General features: G+C 35.1%; 1 protein-coding gene and 1 long non-coding RNA gene across 29 annotated transcripts in view; both read right to left on the bottom strand.

Moving 5' to 3' along the window:
• LOC145730782 (uncharacterized) overlaps window positions 1-21,077 on the bottom strand; it is a 55,715-nt gene that overhangs the window by 33,371 nt on the left and 1,267 nt on the right. The gene's annotated exons all lie outside the window — the stretch shown is intronic.
• LOC145730830 (uncharacterized) lies at window positions 1,517-4,713 on the bottom strand. Its single transcript, XR_014178679.1, has 3 exons — window positions 4,556-4,713; window positions 1,892-1,949; window positions 1,517-1,837 (listed from the first exon to the last, which is right to left on the bottom strand). It is a non-coding gene; the product is annotated as an uncharacterized LOC145730830 (long non-coding RNA).

The following is a 21,077-nucleotide window of genomic DNA, read 5'->3' on the forward strand; positions in this document are numbered from 1 at the left end:
CGTGACTAATACTGTGATGGGAGTGGTCAAAAAATGGGCGTAAAGCAGGGGTCTTCACAATAATTTAGGGGAGTAGGTTAGACTGGATCAGTCTACGATTGGTGTAAAAAGGATGGAGTAGGCGGGGATTTCAGTGAAACCCCGCCCCCCATTCATATTCACTTATATCTAAATAGTTTCTCTGATTGTATCATCAGTTGAATGGTTATTTTCTTAATCTCTCTGTGGTATTATTCAGTTGATATTCCAAACACGTTCCGCTGCGTGTTTAATATTACTCGAGAGCATTAACATTAAGACTTCTGTTCATTACTTTTTATATACATATACATATAAAATGTGTTCATAACATTTCCATTTCGTAAATAAACAAGCCGCTCTCCTCTTAAAGAGAAACGAATTTATCCTCGACGTATCGGAATTTATCCGAAAGAACCGTTTATGTTAATGGCATTAAATTTAGAGCCTACTTATATACATATTTCGAAGATCTTCGATAGTTTATGCGACCCGAAGTGCAACTTTTCAATTTTAGGAGTTGTTTGTTTACGTCCTCTCTTGTTTTATGAGGTGCAAGCGTGGCAATGTAAACTGCGCGTGAAATATCACTAAAAACGCTCTGTGTATTTTTGGAATATTAACGGTCCGGATATTGCCTCTACTAAGTCGCACTTTTTCCAATCTAAATATTATTTTTCTGTAAATTGGTTCGTATCATTTTCGATCGTAAATAACCAAAGTGAAAATCGGTTATTTTAAGAGGAATTTCAATCGCTTCCAGATGTATTGTGAAAATTAATTGGGGTTGTATGCGAAAATTGAATTTCTAATGTTTCCGGCATGGAAATAGATAGAATACAGTTTTGTATAGATTGTATTGTATTATTACAGTGAATTGTGTAGAACTGTTGCATTTTTGTATTCGAATCCAAAATTTTGTTTTGTTACGTTGTTAGTTGTTATTAAGTATTCCAAAAAATACCCCCCCATCCTTTCAATTTTTTGAAAAATAAAAAAATTTAAAGTACCTGTGTGCATTGTAACCCTCCTGGAACAAAATAAAAAAATACCAAAATTGTACTTTTTGCAATAATGTAACTTTTTTATTTGAACTCTTATAGATTTCACTCAAACGTCATTAGAAAAAGGATGAAAAATACTAATGAGCTAAAACTGGCCTCTCTGGCTCTTCATGTTACCGAGATATTGAATTTCAAAAAGTAGTAAAAAAGACCCCTAATACCCCCAATCTTTTCAATTTTTTGAAAAATAAAAAAATTTTAAGTGTTGTTTTTTACTTATTTCACCTAATTTAAGGTTCTTAATATAATATAATAAGCCCTTTGCTTTGCATTGGAACCGTTTTGGAGCAAAAAAAAAATTGAAAATTTTGACCAAAAAATGCCATTTTTCCACTTTTTGAAAGGTTTAAAATGCTTATTTCACTTAATTTGAGGTCCTTTGGTATAAATATGACCTTTGCTGTGCATTGGAACCCCTCTGAGACAAAAAAAAATTTTGCCAAAATTGCACTTTTGCCCAAAAATGGCATGATTCAAATTTTTTAAAAGTTTACAGTGCTTATTTCACCTAATTTAAACTCATTTGGTAGAATTACGCATAGGAAACTATTTAGACAGTTGGTGTTGCTTTTTGCAGCCCCTGATGCAACACATTCTGGTTGTTTTTGTCTGTGTTTAAAACCGCCCTAAATAATAAGAGTTTGATTGGAACGCAGTGAGCCGAAAAGGCTCGTTTGGTCGCCCCTGATTGCCAGGTTTGTCTGCAGGGATTAAGTGCAGTCACGCATTCAGTCTATATTCCCTCTGGGTTGCCTCTGTTGTACGGCCGATGCCATTAATAATAATGTGCAACTGTTTATTTTACTTACTTTCGTGTTCATGGCGATATAAAGCGGATTTTCTCTACAGCTGATGATCGTTATTTACCTGAAACAAAACAGGAAAGTGTCATTTCGGTTACTGTTGTTTGAAGCTAATAAGAATAGTTTTTTTTTCCAATTTCTATATAAATCGTTCTATAAAATAAGTGGGAAACCAGACACTTTAACAGCTTCAGAATCATCACATTGAAAAATATAAAAGAAGTTTGATTTATTGTTTGTGAAACGTCTCAAGGGAGTTCCAGAGCGAATTAAAATTGTTTAGGGGTTGTATTTTCCACAGTTTGCCGAGGCGGTAATCACGAAAAGTCTGTTCCATTTATTTTCATTCTTTTATTTGTTACTACTCGGAAAACGTTTTAGGTCGTATTTTTTCCCAATTTAATTTCAATGAAGCGACTAGTCACTTGACGACTGTAAAAGGATATTTATGCAAAGCTGTTGGAATTCAATTCCGGCAGGACTTTGCGTCTTCATAAATTAAAAAACGGCGGAGACAGAGAGAGGAATTCCCAATAAGTTTAGCCGGATAATCGCAGAGTTTTTTTCTCTTAATTGCGTTTGGAAATCCTCCAAGAAAATTCCTTTCCAACGTATTGCTTTCACCGATACAAATCGAAGCTGTCAAGTGTCCGCTTAAATATAAAAAATGTGAGTGAACTCGTGTATGGAAAAATTGTGCATATCACAAGAATGCAGTTAATCAAAAAGGAAACGAATTCTACAAGAGAGCAAAAGAAGAAGCGGCACCGCAGCAAAATATTCACATTTCCTCGGTAGTTAATGGATCTCTCAACCTTCTGGGATTGTCAACGTATTTGTTATTCCTTAAAACGAATTTATTACCTTGTAAATATTCAGGAGGTGTTATTTACAGATTTGAAACATCTTGCAAAGGAGACGATGTGTTTTTAGAAGCTCGGCTCTTACTCTACCACTAATTAAAGTCATCGAATGTTGAGCGGTGTGAATAAAGCTGTCTGAATTGGTAGAGATAAAAACTAATTAAATCTCAGTTTCACTGGCTGGCGAAATAATAGCTACAATTGAAATATATTCCAGACGTAAAAATAACACCTTCACACAAATCAAGGCAAACTTTATAGTTATTGCAGACGAGTGCTTCCCACATTCGGTAGAGAAACCCACATTTACGCCACTAGAACTATATTATACAACTATCTCCATATACATGCTAAAGCAACTGATTAAACAGGTATGGAATTTGAAAGTTAAAAACAAGCTTTTCTATGGTCTGGTCTTTTTAAAACTTTAACGTACTTCTTAGCGTGCCAACACTAGCAATTTACAATGTTCCAGTTAATTTAGCAGATACTTGTCCGAAACTTTAGCCATCATCCCTCCAGCTTTAAACTTTAACCAAGTTTCCTTTTAGAATTAAGTTGTTGTTGGTGGTGTTCAGTACTTTTCTTTATGAATTATTTCATCCCCTTGTTTCACTACAATATTAAGGCTGTGTTCAACAATTTAAGCGTTAATTATGTGTCAGCGTCATATCTATTTCGTGGCATTTAATTCGTATGCGTGTTGCAAAGCGATTTCTCACTCGTGAGATTGATGACTTTAATTAAATACTTTAAATATTCAGATAAATCAATCATGTGCCCGGATATCGACTTCAACGAAGACACGAACCACTGATATCTATCGGTCTCGTGATTATCATGCTTTATAGGTAACTTCTGGGAAAAAATGTTTACTGCTCTTTTGGGTTTCCTGGGTACACCGTTAATACAAACTTTCGGTTATATTCGTGCTAATAAGAAATTAAAAATAATAGAAATTAAGTTCCTATCTTAATTATGGTATTTTCACTGATTATATGACATCCTGAGGCAAAAGTCAATAGTTTATTTCAGAGAGATAACTAACACATAACGGTATTCTAAAGTTCTTTTTTCTTATGTAATGTATTCAATTTGGTTAAATGGTTGATATGAATTAGAAAAGGAGCTAAAACAGAAATCCCTCCAACCAGCTCGAATTGAATCAAACCTTTGACCAAACCAATCGAAATTAGTGACCAATTCAAACGAACCGATTGAATTTTTTGGTCAAATTTGAGTTAAAATATTTTGAGAACGAATAGTTTTAGTTTTGGTCTAGGTTCAATATTAACGTCACAAAAATACATAAAATCAAAAAATTCTTCTTTTTCAAAATATCTCAAAAACCAAAAAGTTTTCTAAATGTCATTTTATTAAGGTCGTGATTACGCATTTTTTTTTTCATTTACATCCAACCGAATATGCAACTCTGTAACTGTTTTCAAGATCCCCATAGACTTGCCCAGATTTCTCCATTTTACTTCAATTTAGTCAGTTTGACCTATCGGAAAGCGTTCTTTTGGGTTTTATCACTTTCACAGATTACCACTGAAGAAAAGATGTTTGACAAGAGATTATTCATTTGACAAATACACTAATGGCATTTTCGATTGGCAAATTTGATTTCAACATATTTCAACTCAAATTTATTCAGCAGTTTAGATTGATACTAATACTGAACTTAAGATAAATATGACTGCTACACAAACCTGCTTTGGAATACCCACTGGTATGCTTAGAAAGTGTTTAAACATAACATTAGAAGGAATGTTAATGTAAATTGTAATTACAAGAAAACAATTACCGTTTTTGTGCGGGCTTTTCAGGCTGTAATTGCTAGTAAACGGCAACATGAAACGTCGATAAATCTTGAAAACTTATTAAATCCGAGTAAAGCCATACCAGTTAGCAAACTGTTGATTTATCGTCCATGACGAAGTTGTCGTCTACTGTTACTAAAACTACTACAACAACCTGCAAGGTTTAAAGCTGCGCAACCATATTTCTATTCCGATAAATTGATTGGACGCGTCAGTTGACAAAGATAAATCGAATGGCATAATATCGGCAATGCGATACGATTAATTGGGTTGCCTAATAGCTTATTGTCTGTCTGAACTCAAGACAGCTTCTAGTCTCCAAAGGAATAATGGTCAGTGACGTGCCTCCCTTTTTGGACTTGTCATAAAAAGCACACCCACGTTCCTTGTCTTGACAACCATTTACGCTACACGAGGATAATAGTTCCAAAGAAAGTACAGAAAGCAGATGGCACACTCACCAATCCCCATTCCGTGCAGTTTAATGGCAGTTGCTTATAGCATATATCTCTCTCTCCCACATTTTGTTTGATAAACAATATAGCTTCAGTGCTTTAAAGCCACTTGCGTCTGCCCAATTATTAAAATAAACAGCGAAACCCAATACACCAACAAACATCAGAGGTTAGCTTTGAATTTCAATGACGCAGAACCGGACTGGAGCCTTTATGATGATTCGGATTGCTGTTTTATTGATTTCGTCAACGTTTCGTGTCGGCACAGTAGCAAAAGCCCTTTTGCAATTTTAATCTAACTCCCTTCGTACTAACAAGAGGACTTTTTTAGTAAAAAAGGTTGCATTACCATTTCTATAACAAAATTAAATTTCTTCTTCCTCTCTACTCCTCTTAGACTTTCTGTAGTGCGCCCTTCTTGTCCAATCCAAGTCTTGTAAAATCTATGTTATCAATTGTTCGTACCTTTTTGCAATATTTTGCTGCACACCTACATTGATTTTTATCAAAAAAACACTTTGCATTATTAATCACGTTAATGGATGAACGATGATCTCACTGCACCCTTCTCCTGTTCACGGTAACGAGGATCAAATAACCAGGGAAGGTTTGACAGTTTCTGAACCCGATCACAAGATGCTCCCATAAATATGTAAAACGATACGGCCCTAAAGGCGAGTCTCCACGTTCATTGTCGTATAATATACACACGGAATGTACGACAGCGTATTCAGGTAGCTGTAAAAGGCATTACAAAGTTGCTCTTTTACGATGCTACACTTAAATATTTCCTTTGATTTATGCTGGCCTTAGCTACGATAAATCAGCGAGACTTGCATATAAACTGGAGTGATCTTCCTGGAAACTATACAGGGATAAATACAATCGATAAATGTCCATTTGGTGCAGGCAAGGAGATAAAGTTCTTTGTTTTACGATCTAACTTTGTTCTTTGCTACACTCGTCTAGTTTCTACTTGACGTTTCAATGGCAACTTGGCCGATTTTTCACTGACTGAAAATTCTTAAGCAACATTCCCACAAGCAAATAAAAATAGTAATTATTTACTGAAGCTATTTTTTAGCGTCTTCAGGATTAATGCAGACTGGATTTGTCGACGGATTTATTGGATTCTACAAGGGAATTAGGTTTTTTTGAAGGTTATTTAAGTGTTTTCATCCATCAAGTGGGTAGACGGGAGTTTCTTAAAAAAAACCAAGCGGATGAGCTTGATGTATTGGTTCAAAAACAAATTAGTGTTTTTTATTACCGAATTAGCGAGCTAGGGATATCAATATCCCAATCAATCTATACTTAGTCGGATTCAGAGAAGTTTTTTCAGTTTGACTATAATTACATAAAATGCACCGCACTGGTTGTTTATAAAGGAAGTCAGGACCAACGACATCGATAAAGTCTTATATCGATCGATGGGTTTCGTCGTGGGACACCCTGTATACTATAAATGAAAGATGTATACACAATGCTGATGTGAAAAATTTACAAAATCAGGTAATGTCAGGGAGAAAAATGGTGTCAAAATTTGAACTGTCAGGAAACACAGTTTGAAAGGACAGTCAGGGTCACAATCGCCTGTAAAACCCACTTGTAGAGAGAAAGTGACTGTTTTAAGCACATTTTTGGAATCCTCATTAAATTTCCTATCCAATATCCTGATAAAACACTTACAATTTCCTATAAATAAACTGAAAAAACCACCACAAAATCAGGTAAAGTCAATGAGAAAAATGATCTCAAATTTTGAACTGCCAAAAACATAGTTTGAAAAGACAGTCAGGATTACAATCGCCTGTAAAACCCACTTGGAGTGAAAAAATGACAGTTTCAAACACATTTTTGGAATCTTAATTAAAATTCTGTTGTATAAATCAACTTAGAGTTCTTCTGAAGTAAAATAAAAAAAATTTGAGACCTAAAAAAGTTTTGACAAAAAATTGGTCCATTAGTGCTTAATATACTCTGTGCATTGAAACTCAACATGTGAATGTTTTGAATAAACGTTGATTTATCTGAATATCACAGGGTGTTACGTTATTTTTCGTTGCTCAACATCATAATATCAGGTTTGTAGAATTATCCGTAACATCTTTAGACATTTAATACCCCCAGCTAATTGATTCGGTAATCGAGTTTTACGGTCATTTAAATATTCTTTTGCTTGGAATTATCTCCATAAATCAAGCACTTGAGCCATTCGAGCTAAACCGGAATTAATTACCGATTTTAAAACCTAACAACCGTTAAACAAGCCACAATAGTGTTGCAATATTTCAAGTTAACGTGTGTATATACGCCACATTTTTCTAAAGTGATAGATTGATGGAATCATTGCTGTAATTACGGAGAGGGCATTCAATTTTTGAATAACGTCATGCTAATAGATACAATAGAGCAAAACCGGGACAAAGTAGATTTGAAATATGAGGAGGTTATTCCGATGACCTAGTGCAGATGACACCTGGGTGGTCGAGGCATCTAAGGCCATCCAGACAGCTGCTTTGTTCAGCAGTCCCACTAAAAAGGAAGATAACATACAGAGGGACGTGTAATGAGATGCCAGATAAAGCCAATGGAACAATACGGGCATGAAGATAACGTTTGTCATGCATGATGAGGCCGTAAGTCGGTTAATGTGTATAATTTGTGAACGTGTTCACAAACGCACTATTTGCTTCAACTTTTTCTAATAACCATCACTCTTTAACCGTCAGAAGATAACAATGGTAGGAAACTGAAAGTTATTAATATGTACTTAGTCGTGGAATTTGAAGCTTACAAATTCCTTAGGAAATATTAATGCGAGGGAATTAATCGACGTTGTAAAATTTCTGCATTACTACTTTCCTTACCTTGACGATGGTAAAATTGTAAATGCACATTGCGCATAACTCATACGTTTACGCAAATGCATAAATATTGTTTTGTCTCTTAAAGCGATTTGTCTTGTATGTATACGAGCGGCTTTTAAAGTAATACAAGACAGGTGATGGCTGTTTATCGGGCGAAAATCCAGGAATAAGCGTAGGAATTTGGATGTTTTTTGTATGTCGAAAAAGTTATTGTCACGCGGAAGAACGTATCTCCAAAAACTCAGGAGACAATAAAAAATACTCTAGACGGTTGATAAGAAAAAAATTAAAATGCAGACAGCAGTGATCCAGCCGCATTTTTATTTTTAGAAGAACGGCGTGTTACTACGTAGCATCCCCATTTACTTGGATATAAAATATGTGAAAGGAATTCATAACACCCCCTAGAGTGTCCTAATAAAGTTAAAATGCACTCTCGACAGACACTGGCTTCGTTTCGTCGTTCTTTAAGGGTGGGCCCATATCCTCCGTCTTTTAATAGCAGCCCTCACTGGGACTTTTGTACCTGTTATAACGGCTTTACGTCCGTCGACCCCATCGGATGGATAAGTAGGGCCGAACAGGATTTCTGGGTGATTTATTATAAGCCTCCTTGGGGGCACAATTAAAATTTTCCAAACGGAAATTTGTGGTCCCTTAATTATTTTCTAAGGGCACGGTTGACGAACTGTAATAGGTTCGTCATTATAATGACATTTTTCTATGACTGTTTAATAATGTGCTTATTACTCACTAGTATTGTATAGATAATATCCGCGAGTAATGAGTCTTTACTCACTGGTTTAGTCCACCCACGGACACCACTAATATATAGCGAAAATCAAAGTACAATAGAGTGACATAATTGTTAAAAGGAACATAAATGTGCTGAATGAAACGTTTCCTTCTGTCCATATTCCACCTCCAAGTCCATAGTGTTATTCCTAAACCTTGATTTTCGTTTCTATTATATTATTTCGACATATTGTGACAAATGACATTTGGCTGTTAGTTACAGCTTTATTTTTGTTCTGTTCTAAACCTGGAAACTGTCAAATTCAATCCTATAGAGGTACCAAACCACGAAACATACTTAAAAAGTAACAAAATCAGTGCGACTGGTTGAATGCATTTTATACCTTTATCAGTGCATTTTTGGCATTGGTAACATCTGGTTGTCTGTTTCTGACTTAATTTTGTCTTTTTTTATATATGACAACCGTCAAATTCCTCTCCATAACGCTGTAAAACCCCAACACACTGTTAAATACTAGAAAAATCAGTATAAACAGTATCAAAGGTATTTTATAGCACCATGACATTAGACCGTCATTTACAATTCTGTTCTAAACCTGTACACAAGTACAAACAACGATCATACTTGAAAAGTAACAAAATCAGTGTGACTTTGATTGAATGCCTTTGATACCCTCATCAGTGCATTTTTGGCATTTGGTTGTCTGTTTCTGACTTAATTTTAGTCTATTTTTAAATATGACAACGGTCAAAATCCTCTCCATAAACCACAATAGTGTAGACAGTACCAAATGTGTTTTATACCTATTTAGGTGAGTGGAATTTTGACAGATATGACATTTGGCCGTCAGTTACAATTCTGTCCTAACCCCTTGGAAGTACAAAACGACGATCATATTGGAACCCTTTTGGAGCAAAAAAAATTGAAAATTTGAAAGTGAAAAATTTTGAAAATTGAAAATTGCACTTCAAATTTTGAAAGGTGGTAACTTTTTTATTTTAACTCTAATCAATTTTGCTAAAAATAATAAAAAAAAATGTCGTTTTTTTCTGAGGATAAACTGTAATAGAACTTAAAGGGGGACTATGTATGTACCTTTCATTAATTTCGTAGCCGAGGCACTTCAAAGGTAATATAGCAAAAGGTGGGTTCAGTAGCAAAAAGCTTGATCCTCGAAAGTCTTCTAGACAAACTCATTACCGGATTCGCGTCACGATTCCAACGGCTTTGGGCTATGTCTGTTTACCAAAGTTAAACGCTTTCGGAGAAACGAGAAGTCGTTTTTATTTGCACTCATCTTGACCGGATCTTAAGGCACAACTAACGAATTTTTCCCCAGCTAATAAGCTCGGACAACAACTTATTCACAGGTTCTATTTAGACCCTCACTGGCGTGGACAAAAGGCTTCCTTTACACAAGACAATTTACAGAAAATTGTGTCCATTTTCTTGTCGATACCCTCCGTATTGTATCCCCCATCTGCTTTATCTATCAAATTTGCTTTTTGCTACTCGGTTTGTCCCTCTAAAAATCGATATCGTCATCCCCCGGGACGATTCACTTTTAATCTGATTGATTAGTTCGCTTTGTTTGCTTGTCATTCCTGATTATCCCAGGGTTTTTTTTTATAAAATTCTGTTTTATCCTGGTCTCCAATTTTACGATCTTTTTACTGTCTACGGTTGTAAGAAACCGTGGAAAATTAATAATTTCCGGGCGAGGCAGCACATTCATAATACAGCGGTGTAATGCTCGGTTTATCATAATATAAGATTCCCCCGGTCGTATTAGCATAAAATGGTAAAATCGCCATATTCCGACGCGTCCGCCAGTAAACACTCTCCAAATTACCATATATCTCCAACTTTCATGAAGTTGGCGGCAATAAACTAATAAACACGTCGCAGTGGTACCAAAACGTGCAGGTGTAAGATGCAAATAAGGCGACAGGGTTCACTTCCCGATGTTTATGGAAATTTAACCCCAAATTACGTACTGAAATTTGGAAGTTTCGATTATGCTAATTAGATGCTAATCGCGTTCATTAAACTGTTTGTCAATTAGTTATTAACCTGTCTTTCTTCATTCTATTTTGTCAATTCAAAATCTTTTATTTGATTTGTGTTACCTGATTGATGTAAATGTGTCGTTTTAGCTACTAAACAATAACAATGAATGAAGCACTTGGTTGTGCTGGCTAAATGCCCAGAAATTCTGAAAAAAAACTGATTGGTTTCCAGAAGCCAAAATATATTGTGAAAAAGTAAGCGTCAGAAAGGAAGAGTGAAAGAACGTTTTTTTAAAAAGCTCAGAAATTTTTAAAGAATACTGAATCATCTTATTGCCAAACATGTTGACATATTTGAGCTAGTTAAATGTCCGAAATTTTTGAAAGAGTACTGACCGAACCATCTTATTAACAAACATGTTTTAAAGAATAATCAAGTTTTATTAGTGTCAGAAAAGAGCTTGAGCTGGCCTAGTGCCCAAAAATGTTGAAAGAAGACTAATTGATCGACCAAGATTTTAACTTTAATCTTAATTAATACATTTTCTTAATTAAAGTAAATCAACTCATTTATGGAAATAATTCCAACCAAAACAATATTTAAATGATTGGAGGTATTAAATGTCTAAAGATATTACGGAAAATTCTATACAAACTTGATATGATGTTGAGCAACCAAAAATAACGTAAAAAAGAAACTAATAATATAACTATGCTTCTTTCGTCTACTATTTTGACTGTAAATCTACTATTTTATAGTATTTCTGCCAAAGGTTGAGTTTTATCGCGGCAATAAACGTCACGAAATTAAATACATAATTATTACATAACATAAATTTTGTCTGGGTAAAACTCGTTACCTACTCTTTTTTGGTTGTTTTCAAATTTGAAAACGCTGCTAACATAATTAATATTAATAGAAAAGCATTCTCATTACGATAATGTAAAATTCGGTTTTTTACATAAATCGATCGTCGAACTAATCAAATATTTATTTTAACAATGTAGAAATGTGTGATAAATCTAGTAAACAAACATATGAATTGAGAATTTACACTTCACTTTATTTGCTTCTAGTATTGAGTGCTTTTAGGTGGTTAATCTAACAGTATTGACTTAGTTTAACGTTAAAATTATTTTTTTTAAAAATGAAGGTTAAACTGGTAAATTGTAATAAATAAAGCTTTCATCGTGAAAATATGCTTTCAGCTGCTAATAATCATAAATCAAACTTTTTTCTTTAAATATGCGCATTAAAGATTGTCAGGGAAAACTTAACTTAAGATAACATTGTTCGAAGAGGGCCGAGCCCTATGCAGACGTTCTTTATTTCAATGTATAAACGATTAAACTCAATCAGGTGTCATTTATCATAAGGTTGAACAATACGGCTTCCTGCTACCCCAAATTGCTTATAAATCCACGGTCGGTCGTGCGTAAAGTGATAGTCTATCATTAAATGGATCTTGCCCACATATTTTCAGATTCAATCGGTATAAGCGGGTAATTGTGGCGAAAGGGGGATAAACCCAAAACTGTCGATAAATGCCTGTATCGATACAGTAGCTCATTAATTGTTGCTACTTAATTCAAGAGGAGGAGGGGATTATTTTATGAAATTTAATTGGCGTGTGTATTACACAGATTCTGTTTCAAATTCAATTTCAAAAAAGTTGAGTTTAAATCCCATAAACGTGTTTGTTTAGTCTCCGTGGTGTTTGCCGTTACAGGCAATTAGTAATAATTAGGTTTCTGACATTTTTATAATAGCTCTTGCCTGTCAATCTTAAATTACTCTTTTTTAGAGGCTTCTGGCTCCTTTAAAACAGCTGTTAACAACTTCTAGCAATTTTAAAAGAGTCTTAGAAATTTTCAGAGGCCTTTGGTACATTCAAATCATTCTTAAAGCCTTCTGCCAATCTTAAATGATTCCTGGAAGTTTTCAGAGGCTTCTGGCATTCTTAGAGGCTTCTGTCAATTTTAAATGACTTTGAAAGGTCTCCTGACAGTGCAAAAGACTCTTAAAAGCTTCTGCCAATATTAAATGACTTTTGGACAATTCAGAAGCTTCTGGAGTTTTTAAAATAGCTGTTAGAGACCTGTTTCGATACCTACAGTAGCTCATTAATTGTTGATACTTAATTTAGAGGACAAGATTTTTTTATAAAGTTTAATTGGCCTGTGTATACACAGATTTTCTTTTCAAATTGAATTTCAAAAAAGTTGAGTAAACATGTTTGTTTGGTCCCTTTGGTGTTTGTCGTTATAAAAATCCAATTAGTATTGGTAGTTATAAGTGGATTAATAAAAATCGAGATAAAAATATGATAATTTTTTTTAATTTTGAACGTCTAAAAAAGAGGGAAGTACATCTAATGCTCCAATAACTCAAAAAGTCTAAAAAATTTGGGGTGAAAGTTGGTGTAAAGACTTAAAGCAGGTAAACAATAAATGTAGTTTTTGCTCATATTTTTAGCAAGCGTATATCCAATCACTTTGAGATTTAATTTTCCCCTGTTCGATAAATCGTCAATTTTCTCCGGGTAGTACTTTCAAAAGCAATTATTCTAAAATAGGCACACCTAACACAATTACAAGAGCCTATTACAATAAAGTACGGCTAATCTTTCCGAGGCTGACACGTTCAATTATTCCGAAACACTCTCCGGACTAATGGAGATCTTTCGCCGATAAAATTCTTTCGGGCACAATTCAAAAATTAAGTTTTGTTGTTGAATAGGGTCCTGAACAATTTCTTAATTAACGTTACAACCTCTCGACTGATAGATTGAGTAAATAACGTCGTATGGGGCTGAGTTTACGACAAGATGGGCCTAACTGATACCACGAATTAACAATATATGATAATGAAGTAGATAGTCTTAACTGGGTTTTATGGTGAATTTTATCTCGTTGGAATTTTATTGTTTTACTGCAATATTTTCTGATTTAGCTCTTGACTGTTATTGAACACTACCAAGTAATGAATAATGGTCCAGACGAAAACATTAGCTGGATGTCCCTTGTTTTAATCTCGCAAACGAGTCTGTAAAGTTTCATCCAGACAGCAAACCCTTGGATTAAGCCCTGTCAGCAGAAGCTTATCGCCAATGTAGAGGCAGCGCAGTTGCTAATCCAATAAAGACTAATGACGCTAAACAGGGGCGCATCTAATTTCCAGAATATTATATTTTTCAACCCCGAAAATAAAGGTATCACTTTCACCGATTCCAATTTAAATATCCATTTAACAAAAAAAAAAATCGAAGGGCAAATCCCTAAGCCAATCGGGCGATGAGCTAGATAAACCCGGTTTCGTGGTTGGCCAATTTTATTCAAACACTTTCCAGATAAATGTAATTTGGATAAAGAATCCACCGCAGTCTGAATCGGGATATATGGCGCGATTTATCATCCTTTGACAGACGACACGAATGTTGGGGAGATCTGGATATTTTGAGTGTTTTTTTTGCTCTCTCCTCTCTCTCTCACACTCTGCCATGATTAATAGAACCTCTCTGAATATGCTCTCGAGAAGAAAAAAATGCTTTTGATATTTCTTTTTCATGGAACAATCATTTATAAACGATTGTCCCGCAATGCAACATGAAAGTTCAAATTAACCCACATAGAATAATGACCACCATCCTGCTATGTCATTTGACAGATTTATGGTGAGTAGGTGTCATATTCCATTAACAATATATTCTGTCACATTCTATCCACAGTTTAGTTGACAGGTTGATCCTGTCAGAAAAGTCGTGGAGGAGTTATAATTTGTTTGCTTCAGAAGATTACGTTTAAACATTCTTAAGTAAAAACAGATTATTAATAACGGGTGTTCAATAATTGTTATGGTCAGGTCGCCTATGAATGGCAATTGTCACAAAAAGCGTATGTCTTAGATAACGTTACAAACAATTATTATATGACAGCTGTCATTTCAAACCATATACGAACTTATAACAATAACAATAACAATTATTGAACACCCGTTACTTTTATAATAATCTGACTCTAAAATAGGTTCTGGCGGCGTTGCCAATTTCACTCAAACTTATCTCAATTAAGCGTTGACAAAGGGTCCGAACTGATTGATCTTACCTCTGTCGGTAATATTCTTCTTACTTTGTTCCGAAAATGCCGTTTAAGCACGGACCATATACGAAACTTGAGGATGAATCGCCCAAAACCGGATTCGCCAATTTGCAAGTTCCCCGTCTCAAATGCCTTTGATTGTCGCATCCGGGATGCTTCCTCTTATATTATTCCCCTTGGAACGGTCGGGACTGGAGATTGCCGCTTTAATTGCCAGCCAGTCCGTCAAGTTGTGTGTTTCCCTTAAAATTCTCCAAAGCCGGTTTTGTTTTTATTCCTAAACTTTCGAATTTCTACACGCCTTTGAGTACTGGGTGACGTCATAATAAGGGCTCATTTCCCGAGAGCCGAAACCACTTTCGCGAGTAATTTAAAAACGCCTCGCTCGACACTTTTTTAGATAAGTTTTCATTCAACTGTTAAAACATCTTCGAATGGAATTGACAACCTTATTTCCAGTCTGAGTCGGGAGTCGAGACGAACAAAAAAACAGCTCTTTACCAGAGTAAAGCAATTTAGTTTCAGTTATGGCAGTTTAACGATAAAGCCTTTGAGAATGCAGACAGCCCAGACATTAAAATGTCTGCCATTAATAGATTTTGTATGGTTTGATCAGTTCCTGTTATTGAGAGCAAATTAGATGTAAAAAAATCAGTTTAGTTGAAGTTGACTTTTCAATTGATATCAAAAGTGCATAAATTTACTAATAATTTTAATGTAGTTTGTGACTCCGTTCGTTTTCTTCCTGCATAGAGTGAACTGATCGAGTATAACGTCACAATGACGTACTTTGACAGTTGGCCAAATTGAGATTTTGTTAAAATACATCATCGTGACGTCACATTTACACTGCACGCCCGATGGAGCATCAAATCGAATACGCCTTGTATGTATGGCAACTTGCAACGCTGAATCTGTCAAATTGTGGATGTTGTCATGGCAACGCAGAAAAAAAGGTGATAGAAAAAGAATTCGAGGAGATAAACGCTACTCATGGGCCGCATTCGTAAGTTGCAAGAAAAAGCAAAGGTACGTTCACAAGACGTCAGCCGCTTAGAAGCTAGGTAAGCAGTCATAGCAAGGTAAACGTGATTGCTTACTTGACTTCTAAGCCGCTAACGGCATGTAGCCATTGACAACAAAACAAAAATGAACATCTTGGGAAATCCTAAATGCAAGTTATTGACCAATCAGAGAAGGATTTAAATGGCGGTCGATTTGAATAATAATATTCTAGATTTAGTTTCAACTAATGATTTTGGGAATTTTTTAAAGGATAGTAATAATTTTTTTTATACAGCATTCCTAAAACAGGTTTCTAACTAGTCAGTTTCAGTATTGTTTACATCTTTAAGTCTTCCTTCCTAATAAATAAACACTAATTTTCATAATTTTCTAGATTAACAAACTATACATAATAATTTTGCTTTTCTTCAAACTTTTGATTGATTATCATTAATCTACAAACTCTGGTACCAAAACCCAATTAGGTAATTACTTTAATTAATCCCGAGGATGCTGCATGGCAAAAGTGAGTAAACAGAGATAATTAAATAGTGAGATTAATCCTGAATAATATGAAAATGTACTTTGAAAATAATTGGGTAAAACTACTGAGCTCGCGCTGTCTATATTTACTAAAAGTTGCTCGTTATAAAATCCAATTAGCCGCTTTTTTTTTAAATCGCGTTTTTAGTGAACAAGATTTGTTATAATAAATGCATGCATGACCATCGACCACATTATAGACGAAGACCCCAACAGCATCAAAATTCACGAAGCGCAAAACCACCGGAATAATCTCGACCCCGTTTTAGGATGGGGCTCTCGCTCTATGTGTGTTATCCTATATCTGCTCCGTGCAAATATCCACTTTGTTTACTTTTATATCCCTATGCCCCCCCAACCCACGCATACATTAAACGTGCATGCATAAAAGGGCTTTTTTTCCACCCATTTGGCTAATGCACCTAGCAGTTTTTGTTTCTCAAAAGACAAAACGTCATGAAGAAAAACTCGATGGAAAAACTTATCAAAGTTTCCATTCTCGGGTACGGGAAAGTTTTGAAATGCAAATGCGACCGAATCGAAAAAACGTGGAGAAGACATCCGGATCGTCTCATTGTTCCGAATTAAATCGGCTTTATGGCGGGAGTTTTTCCATTGAAAAAGTTATATTGTAGTTAACTGAATTTGCTCAATGCTTAAGCCACTCTCGAAGGACTTTTTTAAGATAGAACTGCTATTTCATTCTTCCATTTGGGGATCAACTTGACGACGTTATTGAACTTCGTTTCCTTCATATTAGCGGAAAAAGTTTTCTTTAGTTCGGTCTTGAATTGTAAGTGAATATTAATGGAAGAGAAGTTTTCTTTTCATTACTGTAGCTTGGCAGAATTATGGTATTAGTCAATTATTGGATTCATCAGCTAATATTGAGTTTGCACTAATAATACAGTAATTCAAATTTATTCTTTTGATTTCTTAATAATCAGTTGATATAATAGAGTTTAAATTATGGTTTTATATGACATTATAACAGTACATCAAAAGATCTAACCGCATAATGGCGGAATGGCCTTTATATATGAGACACTAAAGACGCCGGCTCCTTGTCACAAAAGTAACCCGATAGAGTCCGATTCCGGCTCATGAATTTTGAACATTCCGGTTTTCTCTTCGCTCGGCTTCACTATTCGGACGATTTCTGGTTACCAGTGCGTAATAAAAGTCCTTCCTTTTCATTCCCCTTACGGTATATAAAAAGACCTGTAAACAGAAGTGAGGAGGATAAATTTCCTGAGGAGTTAAAATTGTGTGTCACGAAAACGCGTTCGTGTTTAGGAAAAGTTTCGTTTGAGGTTTGAAATGTTTATCGCACTTTATTTTTGGATTGCCACGCTATTGTCGTGGTCTAAATACGAATATATCGAGAGGGTTTTGTTTTGCTTCATACGTTGGCATCGGTCAAACCAGATTTTTTACACGAAAAAATGTGTTAATTTTATCTTACAATGAAATTAAAATAATTAAAAGTGTCTGGGCCTCATCACAAAAATGAAAAGTGAACATGGAGGTACAACTTACAATGTACGCCCCATGGTACGTCAGAACCGTGGACATCCAGCTAGACTTGAAGTTCACCACCCCAACTGAAAGGATCAAACAGAGCGCAGTGAAGATATTCCAAAAACCGGAAAGCAGCAAAAATCAGTTACTGCGAGAGGCAGTGAACTAGGACCCGGAGCTAGAAGCACCCCACAAACGACCCCGATACCAGCTACTGGATAACGGGTAACTATTAGTAATAAGATTTTCTTTCTGTTTCAGATAGACGACAAATCAGGACCAACCAGCCAAGAAGAGGATCGCAAATTCCTCCAAGACCTTCCCCCCGGATTGCGAGAATTCATTCTCAACATCTGGGTAGAACCTTTCCGCAGCTAACCTGGTGCTAACTAGGCTCTGGCTGCACTCCTGGTACTTTTCCCTGCTAAAGGGGGCAACTTTTACTTTTATTTTACTAAAAAAAATCGATTTTCAGTTACTAAAGAGCGGGAAAATATGTTTCAGCATCTAAACTTCCGGTTTCGAGCGTTGTGTGTTTCCCATTCCAGGAAAAACTTGTTACAAGTTGCGGAAGTAAGCAGTAAGAACGTTCGCATTATTGTTTTACCATTCATCCATATAACAAGCAGTTTAACAAGCTAATTCTCCAGTTCTACAATATTCTAATTATTAGTTAAAACGGTGATAATTATTCTTATTCTAGAATTTATTCTAGTTTTAATATTCAATTGTATTCTTGATGTAAATAAGATGATATGATAACTAAACAACATCATGTTTTTTAATAACAAAGTACTGGACTTAAAAATCAAATAATAAAAATTCAGCCTTGTGCTTTTTAGTCCCAGCACTCATCAGATATGGTATAAACGTATGGTATGCCAATGGTGCTTTTTGTGAAGCCAACCCTGAATTGTTAATCAAATATTGGTTAGTCGCATCTTTTGATCGATTGTTGAATGAAAAAGTTGTCCCAGAAACTGCCAGTTCTAAAAAATTTCGTGCTTATATAGGGTGTTCCATTTAGCACTTTTCCCGGTTTCATTTTTAGTATCTATATTAAAGGCGTTCACTCTGTATATTACGGTGATTTAGTGCGCGTTCTAGATAAAATTAATTGCAATATTTGTTGTGTTGCAGATTTATAGTTATACAACAGAGACTAAAATGAATAATTGTAATTAATGCCTTCATTAAAAATGCATTATATGAGGGACGAGGGTTTAGTTAGTTTTGGCTAGTATTGATTTTATGAAATATTGCAAAATTATAATTGTATAACATTAAATTACATTATTTTTGTTACAGATTCGTATCCGATTGCAGGGTTCCCATAATGATAATCTATCCATGAGGAATAATTCCAGGTACACCAGGTGTGGGGAATAAAAACACCTGGTGTAATACCCATTTTACGAAATCGTTTTGCAAACTTTCGTCCCAGGACTTGTGGTGTAAAATAGGGTTTAAAGTTATTTTTAGAGCTATAAATTCAAGTCCTGGTAATCAATTCTCATAATGGAATTTTACTGTTAATTGATTTTTAATAATTTATTCCCTCTCGAGAGATGTACAATGCAAATCGATGAAAATGAATGCGTCATCAATATCGCAATTGACATGGATTGCCATTCTCTCTGTGTTGGAAAATGGACAAAGAGGGCCTTAACAATCGTTGGAACTCATGCATATCCCGCACAACATCGGCTTTCGAGAGTCAATAAACTTATAGGTTCATATATTTAATAGTCTTATATCTTATATGCTGGGGTGTTGTTGTTCGAATTGCGTCTATAGATAATGTTACCGTAAGCTTGTCCATGTTAGAAAATCTGAAATTATGATCCGAGTATATGCACATTTTTTGGGACAGCATCACAATCACACTTTCGTCTCTGTATAGTTCCGAACATGACACGCAATATTACGATATTGATGCATCGATTTACATAGCCATTTATATTAAAATTGTCCCGCATAAATTTGTTGAAATTTGCATACTCTCGTTGTTGGACTTATTGTATTTACGGTGAGTATTTTTAATATCCTTTTATGAAGCCGTACATGCAGACCACCCAAAATCTAGCCTTTTGCTCGCATTGAAACGTGATACCACTCTGGCAGTTAATTACTCCGCCAACCTTATGCTATAGTATAAAAGCTGAAGTCTTCAGGACAAGGCTATACCTATTCACTTTACACTAGGCAGATTAATCAAAACGACGTGTCTTTAGTTGACAAATAAAGAATCGATATGTGTTTAGCGGTAGCTTAATGCTAAAATTACAGGGAACGTTGGATTTAACATGAGATAACTTAATTGCTATCCAGAATATTTATGACTCTCGCTGATTTATGATACGAAGATATATTGGAATTAATTTCCGCCAGTGTACGAGTCGAGAAAGGACTTAACATTTTAAAATCAACCGTAAAAAAAGTTAGTAGTTGTGTACTGTCCATCAGGTAAATATTTTACCTTCATCTTCTTTGTTGGCCCAAGTTGAAACGACACGCACACACAATAGCAAGAGTGAGACGCAAACGGCGGTAATAAAGTGTCAGGACGCGACATAGGTAGGATTTGAAACAACTCGACTTGAAATTCCTGTTGTTTGGACAGATAAAGTGGCCGTGATTTTCAATTTGAGATCGTTTCGACGATCCATCATTCCTTTCAAGCTGGAACACATTACCAGACCAGGTTCAGTTTAATTTTCTTACTGATAACGTTTGTACGAGACTGGAGCAATTATAGAAATGCTTTAAGAAACATAAAAGCTCCCATAACAGTATCTAGATTTGAAGGTAAATCAACTGTTTTTAAGTTGGAATTTTTTTGCAGATCAAAGTGTTTGAAGGCTGATATCACATATACTTTAAAATTTCAAACAATTTCAGGAGCTTTTAGAACCAATTTGCTGTTCAATAAACTTGTAGCAACTTCATATTACTTTCAATAACTATTTGACAACAAAGCATATTGAGTGTAATACAGTTATTAACACAAAACCCATGTTCATAAGGTCGTTTTTTCCTTCCGACCAATCTATATTTGGAGTTTGATTTGCTTTACGATATTCTAGTTACCGGTAAAGGAAATTGACTCATATGGGCGCTGCTAAAGGCACTTTGGCATCACTAACCTGCATGCGAATGTATAACCAAATTATCTTCAAATAAATAAACCTATAACCTACTTTCTAAACAGCAGCTAGTTTTTGTGTAAACTCAGTCATTAAATGCCA

The sequence above is a fragment of the Ips typographus genome, linkage group LG6, assembly GCF_016097725.1.
Source record: "Ips typographus isolate SLU linkage group LG6, UJ_Ityp_2.0, whole genome shotgun sequence".
In the NCBI taxonomy this organism is placed as follows: Eukaryota; Metazoa; Arthropoda; class Insecta; order Coleoptera; family Curculionidae; genus Ips; species Ips typographus.